Here is a 27,226-nt window from a genome sequence, read left to right as displayed (position 1 = left end):
CTTTAAACAGAGATGAATGGCAGGCCTCCTCCTAGCCCACCGCTACCACTGCCTTTGTAAATTATTATTGCTTCTCGAAATGAAAGACATCTGTGTACACAAAGGGAGACATTATGCTGCAGCACTCAACTTCAAATTCATCGGGCGGCGGAAGAAAGAAATTAGAAAACAATGCCGTCTGATTGCTGCTGGAGAATGGGAAGGTAAGAGCTGTAATTATGCTGAAAGGCGGTAGCGTGCCAGCGAGCGCGCGGGGAGCGGGACAATGGCGCGAACCTGCGCGCGCGCGTGTTTATCAACGGCCAGGGAGAAAGGGCGGGAGTTCGCAGCGGCGCGCGCGCAGCGCCAGCGGAATGCAGTATAATAGCCCGCCTCAGGGTAAGAGGTGCTCAGCCCGTCACAGAAACAATTCGGCATTCCAAAGAAGGTGTCAATGCTGTTAATCCGAAAGTACCACATATAATCACGGCACAATGCTTCTCCAGAACCAAGGCCACCAGCGAGCGCGACACACGCTTGGAAACGTTTCCAAGGCTAGTATCGGCACTTAAAGCGAGGGCTTTTCACCATTCCTTCTTTCACGTGTTGCATATCAAAGACAAGAAGCAGCTGCGAAGGCAAAGCACGTGCAGGCTCTTGGCAGAGGCCATAAATATCTCCTGCAGGGAGAGGTGTGTTTTGGAACCTTGGTCTGGTGGACGTCTTTGTAGCCACCCGAAACGCTTGAAGTCCCACTTCATTTATCAAAAGTGCTTAATTTGTAAAATATTAAGTGCTAGGGCTCTGACCAGGAGGCCACTGCAGCTTGCAACACACGTCGCCCTTGTCATCGCTGCCAAAACAACTGCTAACCATCTCTCTCGCATATAAATGTGACAGTTCAGATTATGGCAAAAACAAAGAGAGGAGTATCCACTATGATTTTGAAGAACAGACGTATCTGGAGGACCGGTTCTTGGCAAAAAGAAGGAAATTCATCCTTTTGATAGAAACCCCTCACTCACCACCTAGTGGTGACATGCTTCATCATCGGGGTCCACCTTGGCGTCCTAGCGACACCAAGGTGTGCTGCAACACCTGGACTACAGTGGAGCGGGTTGTGGCTGTAGGTGCAAAAAAATGTTAAAAATTGTCCTGGTTGTACTCAGAAAAAGTAGTTTTATTTTTAGAGCAACTGAACAATGTTTTAAAATTAATACTGGCGAGATCCTGGTAGGGAGGGTTACGACCCAGGGATCTCTATATGTGTTGAGTGGTCAACATGTTTCTACCATAAGGGCTATTGCCCGGTATTCGTCAGGACCAGAAAAAACAGGTGGACAGGGGGTGCGTGCTCCCTAAAAAGCACACCCGTCCTTGATCCCCTGTGTGCCTACTGGCAAAAATTGCCAGTGGTGAGTGCTCTAAAAATAAAACTACTTTTTCTGAGTACAACCAGGACAATTTTTAACATTTTTTTGCACCTACAGCCACAACCCGCTCCACTGTAGTCCAGGTGTTGCAGCACACCTTGGTGTCGCTAGGACGCCAAGGTGGACCCCGATGATGAAGCATGTCACCACTAGGTGGTGAGTGAGGGGTTTCTATCAAAAGGATGAATTTCCTTCTTTTTGCCAAGAACCGGTCCTCCAGATACGTCTGTTCTTCAAAATCATAGTGGATACTCCTCTCTTTGTTTTTGCCATATCTCCTCCCAGGGGAATAGGAGAAGTCTCTAGTTCACTTTTGGGTGAACGAACTCCCTTACTCTCTTCTTTGTTTGGAACAGTTCAGATTATTCCAGGTCCCCAAAGCAAAAGGAATGGCTGGGGAGGCAGGTATTAGCAATTTTTAATGTATATTGTTTTTCTAAACAACAGTTATACTGCTCATCTCTAAATTACATGAGCAACGCCACCTTGTGGCAGACTGCCCGAAGTGTGGTGTTGATAATTAGGTGATGGTGCCGAGCACCGGAAACCAATAAGGTGCCGGTGCTTAGCACCGGAAAGCTCAGGCTCAAATTAAGCACTGATTAAAGAGCATCATGGGCAGCAATGTAGTGTCATGGATCCAAAACACATTTACAGGTTAATCTGCAGAACTTCTGATTTTAGGAAATGTTCTAGCCCCGAAGAACATCTGGAAGTAGGCATTGTGTCAAATGAAGGAACACTAAGCAAGTATCTGAGGCACTACCAGTTAGGGGGCACCAGATTACCCTTTGATGCATCAGAAAAGAACTTTAAATATCATACATCGAGGAAACAAAAACTTTATTATTTCAAATAATTTAGGACCTTAAAAATTGTTATATAAATTTTGTTCCGTGCTTAGATTTTACTATCTGCCTGAAAACTTCAATATTGAATTTATCGTCGTCTAATTGAAAACCATATTGTCTACACCTAAAAAGAATGCGAATAAGTGAGTATTCAGAAATAGCAAGTGTACTCTATCACATTAGTAGACAATCTGTGTGAACTAGATAGCTCTAAATGCTTGTGTGGGATCTTTATTTTATGTAGGGCCTTTTGCAACCTCTATCTTTTGTGAAATCTTGTCTCAATGAACTTTCCAGCTAAAACAGAGTGGTTGATGGTGTACTGTCTAAACATATGGAATATGCAAAATGTAATATATGTTTTACTTTCATATACACTAATGAGGACTGTTACATCAACAGATTAATAAACAATCAGCGGTATAAACAGTACCTGAACCTGTCTTTGATACGCTCTATCCAGGTATATCGAAATTACCCCTTTTTCGCTCTCTATGTACTGTGTTTTGTGCTCTTTGAAATGAACGAGTGACTGTATTTAGGAGTGAACTAATGATCTAGACTTTAGGAGAGTATATGAAATACTGTCATAGTGTACTTATTTTCTGTATAATTTTGTGAATATAAAAGTTGAAAGAATTATGAAGGTCGAAGTCTACACTGTCACTAATGCAAATCTAGAATGTTTTCCCAAGTAATTTTTATAAGTATAAAATACCTTGTAATGCTCTGGTTCTTGAACTGTAGCTAATTTGTTTTTATATGTTTGTAAATAGCACTTTGTAAATATGTATTTTTGTATTTTGCACTTTTGTATAGCCCTGAAGAAGTCCGGTCACGGACGAAACGCGTTGGCTATCTGGCTTTCTGCAATTTTAAGAAAACTGAATAAAAAACCAATTTGAAGTGAAGATTTATCGTTTGCTGTCTCTTTGGGAAAACAAATCTAATACTTTGTGTTTACTAAGGATTGCTATTATAAAACATTTGTGTGTGACTTGCAATGAGGAATTGAATTTTGAAGGGTGCAGACCAAAATTCAGGCGTATGTTGTTAAGGAAGTAGAGTTTCTCTATTTCCTGTTAGGACGTATAGGGATTACGTTCCTGGTTCTTGCACCTTCTGTCTTGACTTAATTGTGGTACTCTAATAGTGGTGCAAGCGTCTTTGCCTTAATCCCTAGATTGTTGCTGTTGAGGTTTTCATTAAACCTGGTCTGAATGCATCCATTCTATAGAAAAAAACTGTCAAATTTGTGATATTGTCACTGGTAGCTGACCATCATGAAGTATAGTCATAAAATATCAGTCTTTTAGCAGAAGTTCACTGCACAAATTTGGCCGCAGAAATCTGCAATCTCCTTATGGAAGTGAAACTGCACAACTTCGGGGTCTCTGAAAACTGGCTTTGGGAACACTATCATCCTGCTATTGCAGAAGCTATTTTCTCTGGGTTAAGAATTTACAGACTGGTTTGGGGGACTAATGAGGCTAGAGATGTTATCATTGTTAACAAACACACTTGCACAGATGAAAAGCAAAGGAACATGTCTTCTGCAATGCCAAACGCCTACAAAATGATTGCTCTGATTATACAATCCATGGAGGAGACAAACAATTAAATGTATGATAGAGTGTACTTTTCAGATGTAAAATAGTTCCTAGTGCATTCCAGAGTAGGTGACAGGATGCAGGTAAACAGACAATAGAAATAATGTGAGGCTACATTCTCTTGTGGACTGATTCAAGATGTGATTGGCAATGTGTTAGGCCAGTAGCCGAAGGTCCCACAGTTACTGTCACCCGCAAATAAGGTTTTCATTTTAATCTGTGTCTGGCTAGACCCTGGAGCATTTGGAAAGGAATCAACTCCTTTGAATCCTCAACGATTTACTTCCTAAAGCATTGGTAAATGCAGTTTTTAAGGATGCTGGATTCCTCTTTAGAATCAAATACATTTTTATTGGCAGAACACATGATAAGAAAATACAGTGTGTCGTTGCTTGCAACCCACTGGGCCGGAGACCTCACGAGCAAAGGACAGGAACCAGAGCTTATGGTTCATGAGTCGACTAAATAGTAAGTAACACAAAATGTCACCTACAACCTATCTCGGTCCGGCCGTGTTCAACATCGTATAGCAAGAGATAATCTTATTACTATATGAAAGGGACAAGAGAAAGTTCTGTAGCACCACTCGTGTACATATGAAGGTGCTACAAGGGCGCACTGTGGCTCATTAGAAGCAAGTAAGTCTGCTTTTAACAAATAAATAAAAAGAGGAAAGAGAACAACCCAAATTTCCAAACATAAAACACAGACCCTCCCCCATCCCTCCTCTCTCTCAGTGATCCCCCAGTAAACTCAGACATACACATATGGACCTACATGAAGGATGCTAGTCCACCAGAGAATATGAGAATATGTTAGGGGTTGCCCACCCTATCTTCCCTCCTGACTCTCAGGGATCAGCTTTAGGAGCCATAGATAGGCAGGGCATATTAGTTCCTGGAACTCAGAAGATAAGATTGTGATGAAGGGAGCCCAGACCTTCGGGTATTCAGACTTGTCCCCAAGCGTAGCCATAGACAGTCGCTCCTTGCCCAGGAGGGACCATAATTGGAGTATCCATTGAAAGTGGTCTGGGATCCTGTGGGTCTTCCAGCCCACTAGAATAACCTGGTGTGCGGCATTCAAAGCCAAGGCGATTTGCTTGCACTTGACTGAGCGCAAAGGGAAGGCCAGCGCATTGGAGAGTCCTAAAATAGTGTACGTGGGAGATCTTGGGATAGTTGTGTCACAGGCCCTGTCAATTTTGTCCCAGTATCTTGTAATCTTTGGGCAGTTCCACAGCAAATGAAGGAGGGTAACCGGGCTCCCGCAACCACGCCAGCAGAAGCCATCGCTCTGAGAGTTCCACTTAGTTATTCGTGCCGGGTATAACACCAGTAGGATACAATTTTAAATGCAGCCTCTGTGTGATCCATGGAGTGTGCAAAATGGTGTGAATTATAAAAAATATCCGCCCACTCTTTGTCTGAAAGGGTGCAACCTATTTCTGCCTCCCACCGCCTCTGTCCCGTGGAGCAAGCTCCTTCAACTCCTTGTACGAGGTAGGTGTATAATTCGGAGATGAGACTGCGGATATCTTTTTTCAGAAAAAGCCACTTCTCAAATTGTAGCATCTGTCTGCTGATCAGTGGATGCACGAGGGGGCTAGAGGTCCAATGCAACATTTGCGTGTGTAGAAAAAGGTCCAACTCCGCATGGCCATAGTCCTCCCTCCTTAAAGGGAATACGGCCCGCTGGTCGAACAGCTGTCCCAGCCGATTAATAAAAACCCTCCACCCAACGCGCGCATACGCCCTTGTCCATCCCGGGGAGAAATCAGGGTTAGAGAAAATTGGAGACATGGGCGAAGGGAAAGTGGTAAGGTTTGCCCTGGACTCCTCTTTAAAAACAAAACAAGAGACCACTGTGGACATCTAAAGTCCCTGCATTTGTAATGCCTGGCTCATTTTTACCTGTTGTTACAAACGACCTTGATAACTTTGTGACAAATCGGCTGGGAGACTTGCTGAAGCAGCCTGGGATTAGAGAAGAGTGACAGATGGATTTATGGCCCTCTGTAGGACAGACTCCATTTTGTTTGCAGTTTTGGGTGACTTCAGGATAGCAGCAGATGAGGTCGGTGCCCTGATTGTTATAAATCTGTCAAGGATATTTCACACCATCGTCAATGCTATCCCAATGGGCGGATTCATAGCTGAGGGTGCTTGAGGGTATGTCAGGAAATGGTTGGGGTCTTTCTTGTGGAACCAAGTATAAGAGGTTCTGCACCCGCTGTATTTTGTTCTTGACCATGGCGAGAGTCGTCCAGTGGAGAAGTGTGGCTCAATGGTTAGAGCGGCAGACCCTGATGCAGATGTCTAGCCCGGGACCAGGGTTAAATTCCCCGCCTCGGCGGGTCTTGGGCTCAAAATTCCACGGACCTGATAATTCTCGCCTCGGTGCCTATTCCAATCATGGAGTCCCACTCTGCAACTCTGGGCAATTGCTTGCTTAATCTCCACAACGGCCCCCACAACGCTAAGGATGCCTGGCCTCCACCTTGGGGGTGCCCAGGAGAGGACACCTCACAGGGAAAGCCAGGATGGGTTCCACAGCGGTATTCGTACAAGCGCCTTGAGACCCTTGCGGGTGAGTAGTGCGCTATATAAGTATCAATTTACAATTTACATGTCAGACGGCCTCTTTACTGTGTTATCCCAAGCCCTTTCCTCTATTGACTGCACATGTTCAAGGACTGAACTCAGCATCCAATTGGTGGAACGCCCTACCCAATCATTTAAGAGGCCAACCCAATCTGTTAAAATTTAGGAAAGGTCTAAAAAAAACTGGCTTTTCTTAAACTTATACACACCCTCTTCCTGGCACAAGCATTCTAAGTTTCTAAGCCTAATACATCTTTTAGCAGTATTTCTATGTTTCACTGACATCAGCGTGAAGATGCCTTATGGCATTAGCGTGCTTTACAAACCATATACTATAACATAACACTGCGGAACAGTCACACGCCACCCAGAGTTGCCACTTCTGCAGTCCTGCCTTGCAATGTTAGCAATGATAATACACTATCTCCTCTAGGCTTATGATGCCATGGACACTGAGGACCTCTCTGTGTCCCATCAGACTGTGCCAGGCCGGGGTCAGGATCTCAAACAGAGCTTTCCAGTAGTGCCACCTTTTCCTACAGGCCTGTCAGGCATTGTTAGCATTGGCAAGGCAGGACCTGCTCTAGTACAGGAAGTGCGCTACAGCCCCTAGTGCCACTTTGCATTTGCGTGATCACCTCGAAGACACATTTGATTTACCAGGCTGCCACACCAGCACAGTGCACTCTGGCACGGTCCCCCCAACTGCCCACTTTGGTTGTCCAGCTAGGCCTTCCTCCAGCCCGCTATACATTTCTCTGTGGGACATAGTGCCCCGATGTACCCGGACTGTGCAGCCAGCCACAGTGTAGAGCCTGTCATCAGACCTGCTGATAGAGATCGCTGGTCACCCGACCAATAAATTTCGCCACTCTGGCTTCGGGCCCATATACTTCAATTCACCATATACACATTGATCGGATGACCTTACAATCTACTACCAATAACCATTGAGTCCCTTACGATTATTTCCAGTGTACCCGACTTACCATCCACCGTTACGGGTACCTATGACCACGATGGGTCAGGGAGCTAGCTGTAAAAGGAAAGGCAGCAAAATACAAATCCTAATTTAATGACTTTGATATTCATAAAATAACCATGGACAACTGGGAAGTTTAAAATTTTTTATCTAGAAATCAGTTTCGGAAATTATAAGGTTCACAGTAAAAAAGCAGTCAATAATCAAGATGACGAAAATCACATATCCATAAAGGAACAAAGTAAGGGTAAACATTTAGGTTTTCTAAATGATGGTGCAACAGGGAATATGCTATAAATGGAACTTAAGAATAGACATCTTTAAAAGGGCAAGTTTATGTAAGTATACATTTATACTACGGGAAACATATTTCATGAATATGAATGGGAAATTAGGAATCCTAAAACAAACTAAATAAGAGTAAAAAGTGGAATACGCTATAACTTTAGAAATTTACTTCAGTCAGTTCTATAGGAGAAAAATTATAGACCAAATTAGGAAATTGCAAACTGCAATGGAGAAAATGATTTCTAAAAGGTAGGGTAACATAGGAACACGCTATGAACTTAAATGCAAAATGACTTTAGGATATGCAATGGTTGCGGAAAGTATGGAAAATTATCATGTGCAAAGGTATGTCTTTATTGAAGCAAAGACAGAAATAGAAAGGTGCAGTTTAGAGTTTGCAGCAGTATATTTACCTAGACTGGTGTGAAAACCAACCCTGGCCACGGGTCAGTTAAGGGCAGGAAATACCCCCAGGAAGGACAGACATCAACGGGACAGCAAGTGCAGACTGGACACCCCGGGACAGGACAGGAAAACCAGATTAGGATCAGGACAGGACCACCAAGACACGACCAGCACCCGCAGTTTGGAAGCAACGCCTGCGCTCCACCCTCTCTGCAGCTATCAGTCAGAACCCCGATTGGGTTAGCGAACTCCCCAGCAAAGTGCTCCGCCAGCACTTAAGGTTTAGTAAAACCTTAGAGTCTATGGTCAAATTCGGACAGAGTGCTCCGCAGCTCTCTGTATTCAGTCACCTATTGAGTGCGTTGGGTCAGTGACAGGTCAGCTATTCGGACAAGTCGGACAATTTCCCTAGGTGAACCTAGGGTAGATATACTGTTCTTGGGTCAGTGTACCACCCCCCAATGTTGCAAAGTGTCAGAATCCCCAATTTCGATTGGTCCTAAGGTAGGATGGGTTAACACACCAATCAGAACAGACTTTTCTAAGTCCTAGGGCCCCATTAGGATGGCGGGCGGACTTTGCCCGCCCGCCATCCTCACGGTACTAGGGACCGGCCGCCATGAGGGCGGGGGTCCCGTTGCCAGCATTAGGATGCGCCCGCCACAGTGGCGGGCGCATCCTGTATTCCCATCATTGTGGCGGGCGGTGCACTCTGCACCGCCCGCCACAATCTGAAAAATGCTTTTTTGCATTTGCATATGCAAAGCGGCAGGCACCGAGCGGTGCCTGTCGCTTTGCATATGCAAATGTGGCGGGGTACCATAGGTACCCCCCATGTGCCCCCCGACACTGGTGGCAACCTGGGGGCCCTGCAGGGAGCCCCCGCACCAATCTCCGCCTGACTTTCCGTGGCGGCATTGCCGCCGCGGAAAGGCCTCTACATATTGCCATTGTAATATGGCTGGCGGTGTCCATTGGACACCGCCACCATATTAATCTATTACCGCCGTGGTCGCAGGGCGACCGCGGCGGTAAAGCGCCGGACGGTCTTTCCGTCCGCCATTGTCCCCTCCGCCATCCTAATCAGGCGGAGGGGAAAACGAGAGTGGTTGTCGGGCGGATTGCCTCCGCCAGGGTGGCGGTGGCCACCGCCACCCTGGCGGAGGCAATCCGCCCGATATCGTAATGGAGCCCCTAATCTACATTTTTGGGTACCGCCTAGCAAGATTGGGGTTCCCATGAGAAGTCGCACGGAATACAATGGGGAAGAATACATTGTTAATAATGTAACACAAGTTGAATTCTCTGGCGGGGTGAAGGTGCATCTTCTCAGGCCCGTCTTGGCAGCAACCTCCTCTTGGCTCGGTTTCAATGCCACCTCGCCATTTCGGGTCCTGCGCAGTACTGCACTCCAAGATGGACGCACAAACCCCCATCACCCCTCCGTGCAGAGGATACATGAAAAGTAAGCGAAAACAAATTAAAACATAGAAATGAATGAATGTATTTCATGTCATGATTTCACACTTCAGGTTTATCATTATAAAAATATTCTATGCCGTTATAGGTTATAGCAACACACAATAACACGAGAGCAACTGCACGAGCTTCCCCACGTTATTACATTAAGCTGCCATCTCATGGCTATTACGCATGCGCACCCTTTCCCTCCAAACTACATCTACGTAAAGTCACGTGGGTGTGACTAACGCATGCGCAGAATCAGATTCTAAAACAGCGGCCATTTTAGGGACCAGGGTTAATCGTATTAGTAGAACACATAGGCAAGCATCACTAGGATACACACGCACATTCAGATATAAAGGAAATTAGTAAGATGTACAATTTGTTTACAGGATTACAACAGATTTCGAGGTTCATGACTCGAGCAAGTCGCGATGCGAAATCTTGCTCTATCAATCCCCTCTTTGATGATATTTACTATCATCACAAAATAACGGAACCAGATGCCAACTTTCTTTCACACTTTTTTTTTTTTTTAATCTGTTTATTAGCATAGTTTTGTGAGCAGTAATAGCATACAACTTCATTCATATAGTCTTAGTGTAAATTCCGCAGGTACATGTATGCAGTTGCTCCAAGCATATATAGGAACATAGTGAATTCGATTTTTCATTTTGTCGATGTATTGGAACAAACTAACAAAACCCTTTCACAACCGGTCCCACCCTCCACCCCTACGAAATCCCACCCGACACTCTCTTAGTAGGCACATAAATGAAATATCGACATGTGGGTCACACTCAATGTAATGATACAAAGCGCAAGGCTAACACACAGGTAAGATGGGGTAGTGTGAGCGATGGGTCGGGGCTGTCCGTCCCCATCGTAGTGCACCGTAGGCAGTGGTGGTCGTGGTCGTGCATAGGAGAGTGAGTCGGGGCACGGTAGTACCCCAAACGGCTATTCACTAGTATCCTCATCACCGTCGTCATTGCCAGCCTCAAAGACCCCCAATGTGGCAAACCATTCCAGTGAGATCGGCGTTTTCCGGAGGCCCCTATTCTCCTCCCTTTGTAGTGCTACGCCCTCAGCCTTCCCCCAGCGCACTACCTCCGCCCGCCACATATCGGGGTTGGGTGGTCTCGATGATTTCCATCTCATCGTGATGGCACGCTTCGCCAGCAACAAGGCCAGATCAGAGAAGCGCGCCGCCACGGTTCTGGTGCGGGTCGATGGTCCCAGCCCTAGAAGTGTATTTTCCAGTGTAGGTATTCGGGGCAGTGTACCCGTTTTCGCGAGTGAGTCATGGACAGTGCTCCAGAAATATCCTAGTTTGGGGCACTGCCACAGCATATGTACTAGTGATGCGTCGTCCGCATCACATCGGGGGCAGTTATGTCTGGTCGCAGGAAACATCACATGTAGTCGGCGCGGTGTCAGGTAGGCTCTATGCAATATCATCAGTTGGATGAATTTGTACTTGGGGTTCCTAGCTACCTTCCTGGGGAACTGAAGTATGCGCTCCCATTCCTTGTCTCGCAGCGGTCTTCCGATTTCTACTTCCCATGTCGCTCGTAGTGGTGATAATGTGAGTGCCCTCCCCGACTTAATGCTAGACGTGAGCCACTTGGTCAGGTGGCCGCCCGTTCCCATGAGGTAGAGCATTGCAATAAGAGGGTTCGTAGTAGGCTCCCGCCCGTCAGGCGACCATTTGCATGAAATGTAATGTCGGAGTCCGGCGTGTAGGAGAAAGGAGCCGCCGGGGACGCCCTGTGAAGTCCTGAAGTCTTCGAAAGATAGTAGGTGTCCCTCTGCAAATAGGTCACCCACGTGTGTCACGCCTGCGTCATGCCAGGGATCCAGTAGGGTCGCCGTGAGTGTGCCCGAACCCAGTGGTATGCCCAATAATGGAATCGTGGGGGCATATGGAGTCCCGAGGGACGTGTACTTCAGTGCCTTCCGCCAGTATGTGATCGCCAGCTTGAGAAGTGGCGGGGCGGTTCTGGGAAGGTCCGAGCCAGGAAGGAGCAAGGTGTGCACTCTCCCCTTAGTACGGTCATCCTCTGTTAAATTAATCTCGTGAAGATTACGGCCCGCCACCCAGTAAGCTAGCCATTGCAGCTGACATGCGTAATTATAAGCCCTGAGGTCCGGTAATCCCATGCCTCCAGAGTCGGAGGGCAGTTGCATCTTGGCCAGACCTATGCGCCTGCGGCCATTTCCCCACACAAGTTCGGTTAGTAGCGAGTCGAGGGTCTTAAATGTCGCCGCTGGGATCAGGAACGGCAAGTTGGTGAAGTAGTAGATAAGCCGGGGGAGCATCACCATCTTGGAGATTGCCACCCTTCCGGGTATTGAGAGCGGCAACGTAAGCCAAAACTGAATCTGTGATTTCAGCGCCCGAATGGCCTTCCCTAGGTTGCCGTCTATCATCATGCTCGCCTCTCTGTATATCTGGATCCCCAGGTATCGGAAGGTAGTGTCAGCCATCTGGAATGCATGAGGGGCAAAGGGCAGGGGAGCCGACCCCTCTGTGGCTGCAAAGGTGAACCCGTAGGACTTAGACTCGCTTATGGTGAGGCCAGAGATCTCTCTGAAATCCTCGAAAACCCGAGAAATCGGGCTTAAATCACCTCTAAGGTCACGGAGATACAATATGATATCATCCGCGTAGGCAGACACAACATGGTCCGTGCCATGGCGCCGTACGCCATATTGGGGGGCCATCAACCTGAGCCTACAAAGTAAGGGTTCGAGGGCAAGGACAAAGAGGAGAGGGGAGAGCGGGCAGCCCTGTCTGGTGCCTCTGGCAATGGCCAGAGGACCTGAGATTTGATTGGAGGTGCGCACCCTGGCAGTGGGGCTGGTGTATAGTAATCTGATCCAAGCGAGGAATTCGGGTGGTATCCCGAATTTTAACAGGGTGGCGAACATATAGTCCCACCTCAGGGAATCGAAAGCTTGTCGTAAGTCTAAAGAAATGCACCCTTCGGGGCCCGCTTCCATATTGTCTCCGAGCATGAGCTGAGCCAAGCGCCTAAGATTCATGGCCGTATTGCGGCCCGTTACAAAACCGCATTGGTCTGGGTGTACCAGCTGGGGCACGTATTGCACGAGCCTTGACGCCAGTACCTTGCTCAGTATTTTAGAATCAGTATTGAGAAGGGACAGGGGTCTGTAGTCGGCCAGCTGCAGACCATCTTTGGCCGGTTTCAAGAGGGATGTGATCAGGGCCTGCATGGATGACTGCAGCAGGAAGGTTGTACGTAGGGCTGCCAGATAAACAGTATGTAACCGTGGGGCCAGAAGGTCTATATATGTGGCGTAGAACTCCGTTGGCAGGCCATTTGTTCCAGGGGCCTTGCCCTTCGGAAGGGCTCTTATCGCCTGTCTGATTTCTGCCACCGTAATAGTACGCTTCAAGTCTTTATTCTGAGCGACAGTAAGTTTTGGGAGGGCCAGACCCTCCATGAAGGCCGCAATTGCGGGCTCCGCTAGGGGCTGTGGGGGACTATACAATGTGGTGTAGTAGTCCTTAAACGCCGTGTTGATCCCTATTTGGGTGGTAGCTGAGCGGCCATATTGGTCGAAAACCCTCAGAATGGGTTGGCTGATCGGGGAGTCCCGCAGGAGGCGGGCGAGTAGGGGTCCGGCTCGGTCAGCCTGCGTATGCTGCCTGTTCGTGTATTCCCTGTAGTCTATAATCCGCAATTCTTCCAGGAGCTCCGCATGTCTAATATGTGCCTCTTGCAGTGGCGTGAAGGGAACATTGGTGCCCGCTGCCTCATTCTCCAGGGATGCAAGTGAGCCCTCTACCTCCTTCAGTTCACTGATCACCTCCCGTTTCCTTCCCACCCTAAGAGCCATTGCAGCCCCCCTAAGACAGACCTTGAAAGCGTCCCACTCTACCTGCCGGGAGCTGGCCGTGTGTGCATTCGTGGAGAAGTAGGTATCTATAGTGTCTGACAGAGAGGATCGGAAGACCGAGTCCTCGAGGAGATCAGGAGACAGCCGCCAAGTCGGAATGGGAGCCAGTGTCTTACTAAGAAACAACAAATAACTGTGGGTCTAATGATACATTCAAGACATGCTACGTACGTCTGGCTATGTGTCTGCTGCTACTGTTTTAAGCAGAGGACAGACTGGACAATCAACCACTGTGAAAAATGTCCATCAGTTACTCATTTTTGGGCTCCCAGTACATCATTTGGTCTACTCCACAGTAGTATGACCACCACTCCATCCCCATAGATGTATATCGGAGAAATAAAGTGGTGGATGAATGTCTGGTGGGTTTTTTTAAATTATTTGTGAGTAACGGACAGCAGTGCATAAAAAATAAGTGCGAAGGGGAAAATATAAGATTAGATAGTGCATACAAACATTACTTTATTCTAAGGTCATGCACCTCCAATGTTAAAAACGACAATAGTGCAAAAAAGTCAGATGATTCAAACAAATAACTTCTGACTGGGCTATCTGGTCGACATGTTTCTGCGGGCAAAGGTCATTGATTGAACCAACCGCTTCCTCAGGACCCATAAACTTAATTGCTACTGCATAATGTGATAATGTGTGAAAACAACAGGACATTTGTGAACAGAAAAAAGTGTCACCTGTACACTTCCATTTTCCTCCTATGAAAGTCCGGTTGAAATAAAGCCAGCATGTCAACATGTAATGAAATATAAACAATAATAACACCTTCGTTAGTAAGGGCTATACAAGCGAAATTGCTATCATAATTTCAACACTATATCTGGGTCAAATGACCCTAGTATAAATCACATTGTATCTAGAATCAATGCCTCACCTTAATTTGTAAGGGGAATTGCCTCACCTCACCTGGCAAACAGCTCAGGAAAATGAAGCCCCGCTCTAAAAATGCAGAAAATGTATACAAAGATCAATATTAAAAAACCTGTGTCAGGTCAAGGCAAAAACAGACCAGTGGGATGCTTGGTAGGCAAGCCACTGGGGGTCGATTGTCTCATCACTCCAAAAATAAGTTTCAGACTAATGAGCCGAATTGTTAATCACAATAGTATCAGGCATCAGATGTTAAGAATAGCCAGTAGTGACATCTTGCTATTATTTCTAGATGTCTGCCCTTTGCCTGTTGAGCCAGTTTCATAAAGCGCAACAGTGTCTAGCTAATGGGCAATCAGATCTGCCATGTGCGGTCAGGAGACAGAAAAGTATGTTAATCTGCACGCGCGTCGTGAATGACAAGACGCGCTCGAACACTGACTCTCAGCGCACTTGGTGTGCAGCAGCTCGTATCAGTCTGAGCCTCAGTGTAGCATGCAGACGCGCTCGCGTTCAATATCGCGTCTAGTACAAGCCCCTAATGAGTTAAAAGCTTGGCCCCTCCTGCGCCCTCACCTCTCCGTCGGTACTTCCAACAGTCAGCCGAGCTGTTTGGGGAGGCGCCGACGGGGGGAAGCGAGCATTACCTTATTGGTTCTGGGTCGGTTGACGAGTGTCACGTGGACGGCACCAGAAACTACCCGGATAGGTGGGAAATGTAGTCATTACACCTCACGCATGCGTGCTCTGGCACGCAGCAAAAACTACACACGCACATGGGGAATGTAGTTTATAGACGACAACCACTCATGTTGTAATTATAGAACTACACAGAGTTGGTTAATGTAGTTCAGCGCCACCGCGAGTAAAGGGTCAGTCTTTAAACATTATAGCGCGTGTGGAATATATAAGTGCTTAAACAGATGCTTAAACTGTGCACAATCATGCCAGAACTTAAATGTTCCTGGAAGATGTAGTCTCACAGCCACTGGCGCACAATAGTTGACATCCGCATGAACAGCGGTGGAAAAGTGGTTTATTGCGCAGCTACCAAGCGCTATGTAATTAAGGAACTACAGTTCGGTGTACAGTTCGCAAATACTTCTGTCCGTACATAGAACGCGTGACAAGTGCCCAAGCGCTCAAGGGGGTGTTAATCATCAATGGAAGGAATGCCATCAGTACTTCCTAGATCTCACAGCGAGCTCACTCAGGAATGGCATGACGCCATCCCGGTGGGAAAGAGTCGGTGCACGAATAATGTAGATCATTACTCTAACCTCAGGATTCCAGTAGGAGGCCAGCCAATCAAATGCCTTCAAAGTCAGACCAGTATTCATGTGGTGATAGTAGGGGAGCATTGCTACAGTGTCATCCAAGGGATGTCTTCATTAAGCCCGCCTTTATCGCAGTTGAGCTTGTACACCCATTTCTGCTCGATCTTGAACAAGTGTCTTGATATATCTGTAATATGCAGGGGAATATTGGGTTGCTCCAGCACGGTCCACTCAAATTCCGTAGGCTTGTGCCCCACTTGGATGAAGTGATTTGTCAGTCTGGTCGATTGTTTTTTACATCTTATCGTACTCTTATGTTCAGAGATCCTTGTTCTGATCTTCCGAGTAGTCATGCCGACATATCTCAGCGAGCAAGGACAAGTGATAAGGTAGATGAGATTGCTGCTATTGCAGTTTGTGAATCGCTTTTGTTCCCACTCACGGTTCGTTCCTATGTCAATCGTGGAGGAGTGTCTTGTCTGTGGGCACGCAGCACAATTGCCACACGGGTGATGTCCTGTCACAGGCGGCAGATCCCAAATTGCCCCAACTTGGTGGATTTCTTTGGGTGGAGGTCTGGTGTGTACCAGCTTGTCCCTTAAACTGGCTGCTCTTTTGAAAGCAAATAGAGGTTGAGGTAACAAGTCTTTACCAGTGTTCAAGATCCTCCAATGCTTCCGTACTATCCGTTGGATTGCATTTGATCTTGTGCTAAAAGTATTTACGAAAGTCATCCTTTCGTTCTTGACCTTGGGGACCGGTGGTTCCAGTAGAGCTTCCCTATTGTTATTAGCTGCCCTCTTCATCGAGCGTTTGATCAGTTTTTTAGGGTAACTACGTGCAGTCAGCTTAAGCGCCAAATCAGCTGCATGCTTTGTGGAATCCTCTTTAGTTGTACAGTTCCGCTGTACTCGCAGGAACTGTCCGTAAGGTAGATTGTCGCGTAGCGATTTCGGATGACAACTGGTATACTGCAGTAAGGAATTGCGAGCCATTGGCTTTCTGTATAATTCCGATTTCAAACCCTGTGGTGTTGCAGTGATCAAAAGGTCTAAAAAAGCCAATGATTGTTGGCTGCTTTCCAATGTGAAGCGTAGATATCTGTTCTGGTCATTCAACCACCCGTGGAACGCTTGGAGTGAGGCCTCATCTCCTCGCCAGATCACCAAGATGTCGTCAATATATCTCTTCCACGAGCGTATTGATGTTGAAAAGGGATTGTCATTGTTCAGGACACAGTCTTGTTCAAACTTGTGCATATAGAGATTCGCCAGGGACGGAGCAAAAACGCTGCCCATGCTTGTCCCGGACGTCTGTAAGTAGCACTGGCCCTCGAATTCAAAAAAGTTCTCCTTCATCGCTATTGTAGCCAGGTCCATAATCAGGGAGATGGGTGTCATTGAGTCCCACGTTTGTTCACCCAATAGCATCTCTATCGCCTCAAGTGTTTCATTCTGCGGGATAGAGGTGTAGAGTGACTCGACGTCAAAGGATACCAGGTGGTCTGTCAAATAGTTGAATTCGAGGTCTGGTAGCAGTCTGAGTAGGTCTTTGGTATCTTGGAGGTAAGTGGGCATCAACTTCACCATGGGCCTCAGGAATACGTCCACGAAGGTAGACAAGGGTTCTAATATGGACCCAATCCCTGAAATGATAGGCCTGCCAGGTGGTGGTCTCCTAGCCTTGTGTATCTTAGGCAAGATATAAAAATACGGTCTCACCGGATGTTGAGTCGTCAAGTAGGCCGCTTCTTTGGTTGTTATCCAGCCTTCTGCCAGCGCCTCTTCAACAATGTGCCCAATGGTTGTCTTAAGTCTTGGTGTGGGGTCTTCAGTTAATAGCTGGTATGAACTTGTGTCTCCCAATTGGCGTAGACACTCCTCCTTATAGGTGGTTGTGTCCAGGAGGACTGTGGCCCCACCTTTATCGGCTGGTTTAATCGTGATTGAGCGATCATTAGCCAGGTCTTTCAGGGCGTGCTGTTCCAATTTAGAGATGTTCATAAATGGATTATGCGGCTGTTTGAAGAGTTCTTGTACATCATGCTGTACGGCTTCCTCAAAGGTGACTACTTTAGCTGGAACCATTGCTGTGTGTGGGCTGAAGGTAGATGGATTTTTTAGTCCCGTATTTATAGGGACAATCTCTGTTTCTTCAGCCTTGGAGGAAAAGAAGAAATGTAGTCTAACCTTACGGAAAAATTTTGACATCTCAATTTGAGTCACAAAAGGGTCTCCTGCATTGGTACCCACAAAGCCCAGTCCTCGATTCAGTACTTTCTCTTCTAGTGGGGTTAGGTTGCGTGAGCTAAGATTCACTACGAGGCTGGTCCCGTGCTCTGACCCGCTTGTTCCTGGGGGACCTGCTTGCCGCTCCGGAGTCCCATTGCTTGTTGAGGGACATTCCATTGGACCTGGCCTTGTCCTTGTCCTTGTGCTGTCCGGCGTCTTCCGCGGGACCTCCCCCGGCCAAATCCTAAAAAAGGCATGTTCTGGCCTGGATAGAATGGTATGGGTCCAAACGGTCCCATCTGTGGCGGGACCTGAGGGGGCCCTTGCATCCAAGGGTTAGGTGGCCACCAAGGGTTAAACTGTCCCTGATTGTAATTCTGTCCCCCTCTTTGTTTCCACTGGCCTCTCCCTCTTGGTTTAGTTGCTGAATTGCTTTGATTGGAAGAGTCAGAATCACTTGAATTGTCAGATGAAGATGTCCCATATGTGGAGCCTCCTGTTCTCCCATTACGATTGAATGGTGTCGGGACATAGTTGGCACTGGTATAAGGATAAACTCTCTCTTTAGAGAACTTCTCTAGATCCTTCTTGCATTTCTCTAATTTGGAAAATAGGATGTTGTCTTTGAAATCCTTATTAGATTTATTGTTTTCATCCAGCTGTTTGGTGAAAAGTTTCCCAGTTATGGTTGTTTTGATTTGGCCTTCGAGCAGTTGGATCTCGATCATTATTTTATCTGCAGCTTTTTTTGCAGTCTTGATTATTAGGACCAGCCAATCCCTCGTGCATTTCCACGCAATGAGGTACCAGTCTCTAAGGAAGTCAGGATCATCTAGAAAAAGTCTAGGTGAGTTTACAACAATCAGGCCTGTTGGTGCTCCATTCCCTCTGAGATATTCCGCCATGGTGATACCATGAATACATATGCGGGAATGACTTTTCTTCAGAGACAAAATCTTAGGCCAGCCATCCTGACTTGCATCCTGAGGTTTGGATATATTATCCAGCATGCTAGGGTTGTCTTCTAATATCGACTGTATTTCAGCCTCATCGAACGCTAGGCCCAAAATGGATGCCATAGTTCTCAACAAAATGGAGGGATGAGAACAAAAGAGTTCCGCCTATACCGTGACACAGATAGTCAACAAAGACTAAGTCGCCTCAACCTCACCTTGGAGGTGGGTAGTGATATATTGATTTATCACCTAAAATAATGAACCCGCAGCCTCGGCTGCTCTGGAACTACAATCAACAAACAATCATTTAAGGGTTCGAAGGGAAATATTTAAAGACCCGGGCACAGTTATAACCCCCAAGAACGAGTACTAAGAAACAACAAATAACTGTGGGTCTAATGATACATTCAAGACATGCTACGTACGTCTGGCTATGTGTCTGCTGCTACTGTTTTAAGCAGAGGACAGACTGGACAATCAACCACTGTGAAAAATGTCCATCAGTTACTCATTTTTGGGCTCCCAGTACATCATTTGGTCTACTCCACAGTAGTATGACCACCACTCCATCCCCATAGATGTATATCGGAGAAATAAAGTGGTGGATGAATGTCTGGTGGGTTTTTTTAAATTATTTGTGAGTAACGGACAGCAGTGCATAAAAAATAAGTGCGAAGGGGAAAATATAAGATTAGATAGTGCATACAAACATTACTTTATTCTAAGGTCATGCACCTCCAATGTTAAAAACGACAATAGTGCAAAAAAGTCAGATGATTCAAACAAATAACTTCTGACTGGGCTATCTGGTCGACATGTTTCTGCGGGCAAAGGTCATTGATTGAACCAACCGCTTCCTCAGGACCCATAAACTTAATTGCTACTGCATAATGTGATAATGTGTGAAAACAACAGGACATTTGTGAACAGAAAAAAGTGTCACCTGTACACTTCCATTTTCCTCCTATGAAAGTCCGGTTGAAATAAAGCCAGCATGTCAACATGTAATGAAATATAAACAATAATAACACCTTCGTTAGTAAGGGCTATACAAGCGAAATTGCTATCATAATTTCAACACTATATCTGGGTCAAATGACCCTAGTATAAATCACATTGTATCTAGAATCAATGCCTCACCTTAATTTGTAAGGGGAATTGCCTCACCTCACCTGGCAAACAGCTCAGGAAAATGAAGCCCCGCTCTAAAAATGCAGAAAATGTATACAAAGATCAATATTAAAAAACCTGTGTCAGGTCAAGGCAAAAACAGACCAGTGGGATGCTTGGTAGGCAAGCCACTGGGGGTCGATTGTCTCATCACTCCAAAAATAAGTTTCAGACTAATGAGCCGAATTGTTAATCACAATAGTATCAGGCATCAGATGTTAAGAATAGCCAGTAGTGACATCTTGCTATTATTTCTAGATGTCTGCCCTTTGCCTGTTGAGCCAGTTTCATAAAGCGCAACAGTGTCTAGCTAATGGGCAATCAGATCTGCCATGTGCGGTCAGGAGACAGAAAAGTATGTTAATCTGCACGCGCGTCGTGAATGACAAGACGCGCTCGAACACTGACTCTCAGCGCACTTGGTGTGCAGCAGCTCGTATCAGTCTGAGCCTCAGTGTAGCATGCAGACGCGCTCGCGTTCAATATCGCGTCTAGTACAAGCCCCTAATGAGTTAAAAGCTTGGCCCCTCCTGCGCCCTCACCTCTCCGTCGGTACTTCCAACAGTCAGCCGAGCTGTTTGGGGAGGCGCCGACGGGGGGAAGCGAGCATTACCTTATTGGTTCTGGGTCGGTTGACGAGTGTCACGTGGACGGCACCAGAAACTACCCGGATAGGTGGGAAATGTAGTCATTACACCTCACGCATGCGTGCTCTGGCACGCAGCAAAAACTACACACGCACATGGGGAATGTAGTTTATAGACGACAACCACTCATGTTGTAATTATAGAACTACACAGAGTTGGTTAATGTAGTTCAGCGCCACCGCGAGTAAAGGGTCAGTCTTTAAACATTATAGCGCGTGTGGAATATATAAGTGCTTAAACAGATGCTTAAACTGTGCACAATCATGCCAGAACTTAAATGTTCCTGGAAGATGTAGTCTCACAGCCACTGGCGCACAATAGTTGACATCCGCATGAACAGCGGTGGAAAAGTGGTTTATTGCGCAGCTACCAAGCGCTATGTAATTAAGGAACTACAGTTCGGTGTACAGTTCGCAAATACTTCTGTCCGTACATAGAACGCGTGACAAGTGCCCAAGCGCTCAAGGGGGTGTTAATCATCAATGGAAGGAATGCCATCAGTACTTCCTAGATCTCACAGCGAGCTCACTCAGGAATGGCATGACGCCATCCCGGTGGGAAAGAGTCGGTGCACGAATAATGTAGATCATTACTCTAACCTCAGGATTCCAGTAGGAGGCCAGCCAATCAAATGCCTTCAAAGTCAGACCAGTATTCATGTGGTGATAGTAGGGGAGCATTGCTACAGTGTCATCCAAGGGATGTCTTCATTAAGCCCGCCTTTATCGCAGTTGAGCTTGTACACCCATTTCTGCTCGATCTTGAACAAGTGTCTTGATATATCTGTAATATGCAGGGGAATATTGGGTTGCTCCAGCACGGTCCACTCAAATTCCGTAGGCTTGTGCCCCACTTGGATGAAGTGATTTGTCAGTCTGGTCGATTGTTTTTTACATCTTATCGTACTCTTATGTTCAGAGATCCTTGTTCTGATCTTCCGAGTAGTCATGCCGACATATCTCAGCGAGCAAGGACAAGTGATAAGGTAGATGAGATTGCTGCTATTGCAGTTTGTGAATCGCTTTTGTTCCCACTCACGGTTCGTTCCTATGTCAATCGTGGAGGAGTGTCTTGTCTGTGGGCACGCAGCACAATTGCCACACGGGTGATGTCCTGTCACAGGCGGCAGATCCCAAATTGCCCCAACTTTTGGGAAATGGGTGTACAAGCTCAACTGCGATAAAGGCGGGCTTAATGAAGACATCCCTTGGATGACACTGTAGCAATGCTCCCCTACTATCACCACATGAATACTGGTCTGACTTTGAAGGCATTTGATTGGCTGGCCTCCTACTGGAATCCTGAGGTTAGAGTAATGATCTACATTATTCGTGCACCGACTCTTTCCCACCGGGATGGCGTCATGCCATTCCTGAGTGAGCTCGCTGTGAGATCTAGGAAGTACTGATGGCATTCCTTCCATTGATGATTAACACCCCCTTGAGCGCTTGGGCACTTGTCACGCGTTCTATGTACGGACAGAAGTATTTGCGAACTGTACACCGAACTGTAGTTCCTTAATTACATAGCGCTTGGTAGCTGCGCAATAAACCACTTTTCCACCGCTGTTCATGCGGATGTCAACTATTGTGCGCCAGTGGCTGTGAGACTACATCTTCCAGGAACATTTAAGTTCTGGCATGATTGTGCACAGTTTAAGCATCTGTTTAAGCACTTATATATTCCACACGCGCTATAATGTTTAAAGACTGACCCTTTACTCGCGGTGGCGCTGAACTACATTAACCAACTCTGTGTAGTTCTATAATTACAACATGAGTGGTTGTCGTCTATAAACTACATTCCCCATGTGCGTGTGTAGTTTTTGCTGCGTGCCAGAGCACGCATGCGTGAGGTGTAATGACTACATTTCCCACCTATCCGGGTAGTTTCTGGTGCCGTCCACGTGACACTCGTCAACCGACCCAGAACCAATAAGGTAATGCTCGCTTCCCCCCGTCGGCGCCTCCCCAAACAGCTCGGCTGACTGTTGGAAGTACCGACGGAGAGGTGAGGGCGCAGGAGGGGCCAAGCTTTTAACTCATTAGGGGCTTGTACTAGACGCGATATTGAACGCGAGCGCGTCTGCATGCTACACTGAGGCTCAGACTGATACGAGCTGCTGCACACCAAGTGCGCTGAGAGTCAGTGTTCGAGCGCGTCTTGTCATTCACGACGCGCGTGCAGATTAACATACTTTTCTGTCTCCTGACCGCACATGGCAGATCTGATTGCCCATTAGCTAGACACTGTTGCGCTTTATGAAACTGGCTCAACAGGCAAAGGGCAGACATCTAGAAATAATAGCAAGATGTCACTACTGGCTATTCTTAACATCTGATGCCTGATACTATTGTGATTAACAATTCGGCTCATTAGTCTGAAACTTATTTTTGGAGTGATGAGACAATCGACCCCCAGTGGCTTGCCTACCAAGCATCCCACTGGTCTGTTTTTGCCTTGACCTGACACAGGTTTTTTAATATTGATCTTTGTATACATTTTCTGCATTTTTAGAGCGGGGCTTCATTTTCCTGAGCTGTTTGCCAGGTGAGGTGAGGCAATTCCCCTTACAAATTAAGGTGAGGCATTGATTCTAGATACAATGTGATTTATACTAGGGTCATTTGACCCAGATATAGTGTTGAAATTATGATAGCAATTTCGCTTGTATAGCCCTTACTAACGAAGGTGTTATTATTGTTTATATTTCATTACATGTTGACATGCTGGCTTTATTTCAACCGGACTTTCATAGGAGGAAAATGGAAGTGTACAGGTGACACTTTTTTCTGTTCACAAATGTCCTGTTGTTTTCACACATTATCACATTATGCAGTAGCAATTAAGTTTATGGGTCCTGAGGAAGCGGTTGGTTCAATCAATGACCTTTGCCCGCAGAAACATGTCGACCAGATAGCCCAGTCAGAAGTTATTTGTTTGAATCATCTGACTTTTTTGCACTATTGTCGTTTTTAACATTGGAGGTGCATGACCTTAGAATAAAGTAATGTTTGTATGCACTATCTAATCTTATATTTTCCCCTTCGCACTTATTTTTTATGCACTGCTGTCCGTTACTCACAAATAATTTAAAAAAACCCACCAGACATTCATCCACCACTTTATTTCTCCGATATACATCTATGGGGATGGAGTGGTGGTCATACTACTGTGGAGTAGACCAAATGATGTACTGGGAGCCCAAAAATGAGTAACTGATGGACATTTTTCACAGTGGTTGATTGTCCAGTCTGTCCTCTGCTTAAAACAGTAGCAGCAGACACATAGCCAGACGTACGTAGCATGTCTTGAATGTATCATTAGACCCACAGTTATTTGTTGTTTCTTAGTACTCGTTCTTGGGGGTTATAACTGTGCCCGGGTCTTTAAATATTTCCCTTCGAACCCTTAAATGATTGTTTGTTGATTGTAGAGCCAGTGTCTTACCCCACTGCCATGTAATCTCCACGGGGTTGTGGTCCGACAGCGTTTTCCCCATGTGCTGGGCCTGGATAATCTGTGTTGTGAGGGAACGGGAGCAGAAGACATGATCAATTCTGGTGTGAAGCCGGTGGGGAGGGGAGAAAAAAGTGTATTCCCTATCTAGAGGGTGTATGCTGCGCCACACATCTGCCATATCCCAGCCCTCGGCCCAACTTGCAAGCGCATCAGCCTGTTTTCTGCTCTCGGTTGTCTGTAAGGGGGGGTGTGATCTATCTAACAGAACATCAAGCACAGCATTAAAATCACCCCCGATGATCCATCGATGGTCGGCCCAATCTGCAAGCACCCCGTTTACATTGGACAAAAATTCCGATTGATTCGTGTTAGGTGAGTACACACAGCCAAGGACTACCGCCTCCCCATCCAACAGACCCCGTATGAACACATAGCGACCCTCTTGATCAATACGTTGCTCTAGCAGCTGAAAGGGAAGAGAGCCACGAAGCCAAATTGCCGCCCCCCTAGAGAATGCAGAGTATGAGGTCGCAAAGAGCTGCCCTCTCCATTTCTTGCGCAGCTTCACCGCTTCCGCAGTGTTCAAATGTGTCTCTTGCAGGCAAGCAATCTGTGTCCCCCTTCTGTTGAGCTGTGCAAGGATTCTATGTCGTTTATGCACAGATCCCATGCCACGCCCATTCCAGGTGCACAATTGATAGTTATTAAGAGGTCCCATTTCCAACTGTGCGGCTCGACAATGTGATGCAACTGGGTGACCCCACATGTCCTGCTGTGCTAAAAGGTGAGAGTGTCTCGCAAACAAGTAACCCCTGAACAAAAAGGTCCCTGAGCCAACGTACCCAGGAGCCAAACCATGGTGCCCAACGTGGGCACAAGTCAGTCAAGTTCTTGTGCATACCGGGGATGGTAGGCCTCCGCCAGTCGGCCCTGAACTGTCTGAGTGGGCACGGTAGCCCACAATACAATGGGCCCCTGTACACACAACCCACCATATGTGAAGGAGGGGATTAGTTATACGTTACCACCCGGTGAGGATCAATCGTATCGTGGTTCAGAACTCCTCTGCCATCTGGGCTGTGATCTTCGGGAAGAGCTGTAAGCTGGTAACCGAACCAGACACCTCAGTGTGGGTGTCGGTGGTGACGGAGATTCTGTCACCGGCTACTTCCGCGTCGTGGGCGGCCAGCGCCTCCTCAGTTAGGCGATGACGCGGGGATGATGACGTGCGGTCTGTCACCTGGTGTCCAGAGGGATGCGTCGTCGCCGGAGCTCTGTGTGGTGGATGACGTCTGGGGCTGTGAGCGTCGCTCCGTCGGTCTGCCGAGCCTCTGCGGGTGTCACTGTGGTGGCCTACGGACGGGTCCCGCGACTCCGGCGGGGTCAGGGTGATCTCCATCCATTCTGCCGCTTCCTCGGGTGAGTCGAAAAAATGGGACCTGTTGTCATGCAGGATTTTAAGCCGGGCAGGGAATAAAAGTGCATATTTCATGTTTCTGTCCCGCAGTTTACGTTTCACCCCCATGAAGTTGGACCTGGCCCGCTGCACAGTGGGCGTGAAATCGGGGTAGACCGATATAGTCTTGTCCTCAAAGCGTATTGGCGCTTCCTCTCTTGCTGCCCGCAGGACAGTGTCACGGTCCCTGAAGTGGAGGAGCCGAGCGATCAGGGGGCGAGGGGGCGCCCCAGATTGCGGGGGCCGCGATGGCATCCTATGGGCCCTTTCCACACTGTAGAGGGCGGTGAGGTCTCTCCGGCCCACCAGCTTCCTTAGCCAATCCTCGACAAATTGCGTGGGATCCTTCCCCTCGCTTCTCTCCGGAATACCAAGGATGCGGACGTTGTTGCGGCGGGCCCGTCCTTCCGCGTCGTCCACTCTGTCCCACAGTTGTTTCAGCTGCTTCTCTACTTTTTCTAATTTCGTGGAATGTTCCGTCTGCTGCGGTATCAGGTCGTCCAGAGCTATTTTCTGCTCTGCCACTCGATCCGCCAACTTGTTGTGGTCAGCCTTAAGTAGGGATAGGCCAGTCGCCATACTGTCTATGCGCGATTCTAGCGCCTCGCGCGTCGCGCGTATTTCATTCAGGATCAGATCCAGCTTGGCGTCTTGCGAGCCCTTGCCGGTCGGCGGGATGATGTCCATGTTGGAGGAGGCCAGTGGGTCCTCAGAGCCCGTAGACTGCACATCTGCTCGGTTGCCCTGGCCCCTGTGATTTGCCCCTGGTTCTGCCCATGGTTCGTGTTTGCAGGGTGGCGTTGTAGTGGACGCAGCAGCCCGCCGCCGTCCCTCCGAGTGGTATGCAGTAGGCGTGGATGGGCCAATGTCCACTGAGCAGGGGCGGATGTAGTGAAGATCCCTGGGCTGGTATGGGTAGCGCGGACTATCCTGGCGAGGTAGCGATGCAATGTGGGTCGGTGCGCCACTGGTGCCCACGCCTGTAGGAATACTCCCAGGACCGCCGATGCGGTGAGGGGGGAGAGGCGATGAGATCCAGGCCAACACAGAGTGGGTGTGCCGTGGCTGGCGGGAGCGTGGAAAAGGGCTGCAGCGTTGTAAATAGGCGCAAAAGCGCGTGGCGCACTACTCCACACCAGATCCCGGCACCTGTGGTCCGCGTGCCTGTAATGCGTACCGCTTTACGGCGGCTCCGTGGTCAGCAAGGCGAGCCTACCAGGTCCCGAGTTCTACACCAGGTCCCAACGTGGTGACAAAATGGCGCCAAGATATTGGTAGGGACCGGCCGTCCCGCGATATGGCGCTGGCAATCTGAGCAGAGGGAAGCGAAGCTGGACCCTCGGCGCTTGTAAAGGAGTGCACGCGCTGTCTCCTCTATCGTACCCCACCTCCACCGGTGGGACGCCGGAGTCCCCTGAACTTCGTGGGCTGGTGGGGGGACGGCGCTGTAGTGGTCTCGCGTCCCGAAAGGGCTGCGTGGCGTAGTGGCTGACCAGTGGCAGTGCGGCCAAGCAGGGGAGGCAGCGGGGTCACAGTGGTGGCGGGGACTCAGTACCTCGATCCGCGGGTCCAGCGTGAAGAATGTAGGAAGTCCGGTCCCGGG

Source organism: Lissotriton helveticus, chromosome 7 (assembly GCF_964261635.1).
Source record: "Lissotriton helveticus chromosome 7, aLisHel1.1, whole genome shotgun sequence".
NCBI classification, from domain to species: domain Eukaryota; kingdom Metazoa; phylum Chordata; class Amphibia; order Caudata; family Salamandridae; genus Lissotriton; species Lissotriton helveticus.
Note: the sequence above shows the minus strand (reverse complement) of the source record.